Source organism: Coptis chinensis, chromosome 7, assembly GCF_015680905.1.
Source record: "Coptis chinensis isolate HL-2020 chromosome 7, ASM1568090v1, whole genome shotgun sequence".
Lineage (NCBI taxonomy): Eukaryota > Viridiplantae > Streptophyta > Magnoliopsida > Ranunculales > Ranunculaceae > Coptis > Coptis chinensis.
In genome coordinates, this window is record NC_141462.1 from 19859111 (window position 1) to 19865110 (window position 6000).

The 6000-nt window shown below is 34.6% G+C and overlaps 1 long non-coding RNA gene across 1 annotated transcript; it reads right to left on the reverse strand.

The window, feature by feature from the left end:
* Positions 1-3256: 3256 nt before the first annotated feature.
* Positions 3257-5792, reverse strand: LOC147486490 (uncharacterized). The gene is made up of 3 exons (XR_015203165.1): positions 5539-5792; positions 5371-5444; positions 3257-4860 (listed from the first exon to the last, which is right to left on the reverse strand). It is a non-coding gene; the product is annotated as an uncharacterized LOC147486490 (long non-coding RNA).
* Positions 5793-6000: the final 208 nt, after the last annotated feature.

A 6000-nucleotide genomic window follows, 5' to 3' on the forward strand; every position in this document is an offset into this window, starting at 1 on the left:
CTTGGACCACACAAGATTGCATACCTGTGTCATAAGTTACAAGAGTTAGAAACTGCGTGGGAAAAAGAGGTACCAATTCAAATTTGAATTGATACAGTATCCGATTAAAAGATATGTTATAATTTGTTGGGCCCAGGCCCAACAGTAATAGTATACTTATAGGTTTCTAAACCCAATAGATTCTACCTAATTAAAAAAAAAAATCTAATTTAAAATAAGATGATTTAGTTTTAGGTCGTCCCAATAATATGGGTATATGCATTGGACCCAAAGTTTTACGTTTCTTAGCTTTAGGTAACCTTATCGTTAGTTAACAATTCATTTACCAAGTTTGACCGTCTATTGTAGTGTGTATGGTGTTATGCCCTTTCAAAATGAAACAACGACCCCTCACACGTTTTGCACATGCCCACACTATAAAACAAAATCCAAATTTCAAAATACCCGACACGTGTCATAATCCATGCTCTTGATAGAGTGGAGGTTGCAAAAAAGGAGAAGCCCACTGTTCCAAAATATCAAAATTTAAGAGATATACAAAACTAAAAACCTACGAAAATTGAACTTCCAATCACTTAGTAAAACATAATCTATTAACCTTAAAAAAATAATTTAACTACACATATCGAAAAACCAGGTAGCCTATTTTCTTCCTCTTCTCTATTATTTATAATTATTTATTGACTTCATTTTATTATGTATATTGCAGATAATTACGTATGAAAATTACAGCTTATGTAAAAAAAAATGCTAAAGGAAATTCTAGAAGCAGGACTTAACATTCAACAAGATCCAGTCTACAACACAGAATTAGAGAGCGGACGATTCAAAAGCACTGTGACATTAAAGTTACCAAAAGATTTATTCTTTAACAGTGAAGACGTCATAGTTAAAGAAATTGATGGAAGCCCAACATATTCTGTTGCAAAAGCAGAGGATTGGTGACTTTTCATTTAATACGGTTTATAAAAGATGAACGTGATATGGAAATTGAAGACTTCAATTTCAAAGAACTTATGAAGAAAAGAATAGAAGTTGAAGAGAAACAGAATCAACTCGACATCCTCAGAAATATTATGCTAGATTGTTTGGTTGATGATAAACACAACAAAGATAAAATATATTATCTCGAAGAAAAAATTAAAGGAATGAAGGGCATGGAGAGTTCCATAATAAAGAAAAGAAAACCATGAAGATTAGTACTTTAATACCAAAACTTTATTATGTTGGTCACATAGTATTTTTTTAATGACCGAGGTTTAACGCTTCTTATTTATGAAAGTTTGTCACTATAGAGTCCATTAATTTTTAGTTTAAATTTATAATATAAGCACGCTCACTTTTACAATTCTACTACTTCAAGTTATATTGTGTTCGATATCGAAAAAAATATAAGTAATTTGTCACCTTTGGAGTAGGGATTCATATCATAGCATTGTTTCGTTTGCTGACCTTCTAAAATAAGTGAGTAATTGTAAATAAGTGGATGCCCTGAACATTCAACAATATAAATACTGGAAAGTGTCTTCCAAATATTAATGAGATAGTGGCACAATCGATTATGAAAATGGTGAAACCTAATGTTATCCCTCAACAATCTCTCTCCTCATAATCAGAAACGCACCACACATCACAGTGTGGAAATCCTCACACAATCTGAGGTTCTTTACAATCCTAATGGGGATTCCAGCAGTCGTAGTAAATAGTCCAAATGATGTCTGTAAAAGATCATCCAATGCTTCCTTCATTTCTTTAGACTTTGGGTGCGTAATGTCACCAGCAAATTACTCATGTATAATCCCATCCTCTGCTTCAATCAAGCTGCAGCCAGGGTTCTTTATGACTCCTTTTTCTCTAATCAAGATTTCAATGTATCCGATTAGCACCAAAGAGTGCTCCACACACGCCTCAATAGGGATCATCGCTACAAGGTTTAAGGATTCTTCCAAGTGTCCAGCACAACCAAGAAGATCTACCATTACTACGTCAAAAAAAACAACAATAAAATTAATATCTAGATTTTGGGCATATTCAGATTTTGGGCACTGCCTAGCAACATGACTCATTCGGATAGTCAAGACCCAGGTGACCAATATTCCTGCAATTGTTGTATGCATTATCATTTGTGCAGTAAACACCTATATGACCAGGCTTATAGCAGTTGTTGCAAACCCTGAGGTCACTAGCAGAATCTCTCGCAATGTCACCAGCCTTACCGAAAGTATGGCATATCACCTCATTTTGGAAGTCACTGCCCATGTGGTCAAGCTCACAACAATTCCAGCACAATGACTTGGTAGAACACTCAGCTGCAATGTGCCTGATAACAATGCCAAGGAAAAATAACATATCCATATTAAATTTTTTGGATGTAGATGGAGGAGGAAAACACAGGGGACTAAATCAAAATTATATGTTTCGAGTTTAAAATCCTTCTTGAGTGTGTGTGTGTATAAAAAAAAGGTATAACTTGATAGTTCATTTTAAATTACTTTTTAATTACTTTTGCTTCGATAGCAAATATGACATGATAATTGTACTAGCAACTTTTTATGCATTGCATAGGTAGGTTCGGATTCAAGACATAGAAATGCTCAAGTCTTGAAAAGTGTATGCCAAAGTTTGGGATTCAGAGCCATTAATTATATATGTGTACTATGTAGTCTTAAATTTTTTTTAATTTTGACAATAAGGAAGAATCAAGCTAAGTTCCACCAATATGTCATTGCTTGCAAATTATTTACACATCTATTTTGAAAAATAATTATTGTTTAAAAAAATACCAAGGGCAACAAAACACATAATTATTATGTGAAAAAATCAGGTGCTACATTGTAGACATTGAAATGAGTAATTAATATAATTTTCATATCTCATAGCTATGCATAGTTGCTAATATTTTTTAAAATAATTTAATATAACGGCACCCGTTCGTAGGACGGGTTCGAAAACTAGTTTTCATTTATTTTTCCTTTTCTTCAATAGCACGCACCAAGTGAGTAAAAGATAGGTGTGTATTGAATTTCAATCTACGCGCTCCGATTCTGTAGTATACCCATTTACCTACTTTGAAAGGGAGGGAATCATATTCTTCATTTCTTTGAAACAACAAAAGATATGTCTCTGCATAGGTTACACAGTCCTTTTGAAAATAATAAAAATACTTGTCTTTTAGCATAGGTCAAGTCTGGCGACACCGACACCAATGAGAAATCAAAAAACTTTTTATAGCATAAGAATCTTGTTCATTTGACAAATTAACATCACATAATGGTGTACAAACTATCTTTGTTTATAATAGAGTTGCCTTACAACCACATACAGTTCTTGCCTAAGTATTAAAGCACATGAATTTGGACAATAAAGGCACCAAAGCTTCTCATAAACAACGTACATCTTTAATGCTATTGTAAAGTGCTTGACACTAATTTTCTTATGTGAACTGGTGTATTGTTTTCTCGCAGTTTCAGGAAACAAACTGCTCCAGTAGTGCTCCTTAAAGACTCGTATCAATAACATTTACTTATTTTTGGGGCAGGCCATCTGAAGTCCATCTTCATGACACTCCTCTAAGAAATTAGTAATGAAAAAACCTGCAAACACATGGATTACATAGGCCTGCCAAGTTACTCCAAATAATACCATTAACAAATCACTGAAGCTTGCGCACTGTACTGCATCCAAGATGCCAATTGTTGCTAAGTAGAGGCCATTTGAATACCACAAAAAGAATGATCTTATGTTATGATACAAAATGCATATAGTAGGGAGTGCATATGTAGTAGAAACAATGAGAAGTCATAATGAAATAAAGACAATTTACTCTAGATGCATCTTTTACCACTAATAATACGAAAGAATAACAGTTCCAAGTGTGCATTTAATGGTGTTTAAGCCTAACCTGTACCATTATATTGGTGTTAATTAATTAGTATAGGCCTTCAAAAATAAGATAATTATTGTGTTTCTGTGTCTACAATTAAATCATGATATTGGTTCAAAAATGACATTAGCTTGTAAGTGTTTGGTAAAGAAAAAACGTGGCCTACCCGGTTTTACCTTCATAGTGTCTCCTGCTCAGACTTATCCAACTCACCTTAGCAATCACCCGGTCAATGCATGTCCCTGACCCACTAAGCATTCCAAGGTTTATCTCCCTGTTGCAAAAATAAATTCTCTTGCACCACATTAAGATATAATATATAAGTTTTCTTATTATTAATTACATATCAACTTATCAAATGAATCGAAAAATCAAAACACGTGTAGAAATTACTACATGTGATTCTATAATCATCCCGGCTAAAAAAGATTGTATTAAGCATCTTTAGTCACCCACTCAACCAAATACCTGTATTGGAGAGCTGACATCAAAGATGCATCAAACATAACAACATATCTTGTATCCAAGTAATCCAAGTAATAGTTATTGTCAGTGAGACTTGGCAGGTTGATAGTTGCACTACACCACGCCAGTACCATTCGTCATTCTTTGCTGTGTTTCTAAAGTAATACTCAAGCAACCAACATATATTTAACCAAATAATTTTAGGCTGAGTTTGTATAATTTTAGGAGAGACTCAGGCTTGGCCATCCTTCGTCGTGATTTCCAATCCTTGAACTTGATTCTTAGACAGTATAGTAACCAAGTTCATGTCCGTGTTAGCTCTACAACCCATCTTAGTTTCATTCAGTTCATCCGGTTGATTATGTATAGTGTACTTTGCAACACGGAATCAATAGAAGTTGGATTCAATGTGCTCATCGTAGTACCTTTCAACAACCATGCTCTCAAGAATCATCCTCCTCAACAGTTGATCCAGCTCTACTATTTGCTTTGCATATGAATGTATGGCTTCGCTGAGGAAACAGGAACAAACATGCATGTATATAGGACAATGGAAGTGTGGTCTACGAATTGAGGAAATTGCCTGTACTATATTGATTGAAAGAGTATTATACATTTACCTAACTCTAGGATTTCCTTGAGGCCACATCATGTTTGTGAACCTTTCCATTTTCTCAAAGTTTAGAACACCAACAATAGACATGCTCTCATGGTGAGGGTATGGGGGCTTGCTGATGCAACCCAAAAATGTTCTGGGACTTGGTCTCTACTCTCTACAGGTAGATCTAAATAACACCATGTGAAGCTACAGGAACTTTGGGATACACAGCCTCGAAGCAACCATATTCCTCTAATGCTTGCATAACTTGCGCCTTAAGAGACTAATGAGCCTAACATTGAATTAACAACACAATGAAATTTCTTAGTTTACAGACCATAATTTCACTCTGGGTGGGTACAATTAGAGATTGATAGCATTCAACTAAGAATATATATACAATAAAATTTATGCTAACACTAACCTGAAGCTCCAGTAATACAACCATTTGCATCAGCCATAACAACTTTCGAAGTATCAATATCACCACTCCCTGTACTGAAATTCAACAACAATATTTATTTATTAATACTAAAACAAAATAACATAATAATAATAATAATAATAATAAAAAGGTTCTAATGTATATTACCAATCGAGAAAGTCTAGAAATTTGGGTTTCCCATCTGACGTGAGTTTTAAACCATCTGCAGCCGGATCCACACCCGAATTGAAAACCCACCGCGATGATGACACCACGACCATCGAATTGAGGATTTGATTCGATGAACCAATCAGCACCGATTTCTTTCTTAGGCATTAGTGAAGCTAGAAAAGTAGACTTGTATTTAGATCAACTGTCACGAATGGGTTCATGGGGAAGATGAAAAAGATAGAGAGATAGAGTGGCTTTATGGGGGGAGAATAAGTTTTTTTTTCTGCATTGAGAACTTGGATCGGTAACGTAGTGGTTTTGTAAGTTCGGAGAAACGAAGGGCTTTTGAGGTTTAATTTCACAATTAATTAAGAATATAATTTATTTCTAATCCAACTCCCATCGTGGTACTTGTCCCGACCGTAGATTTATACCCCTTCAAAATGAATCCCAGCCGCG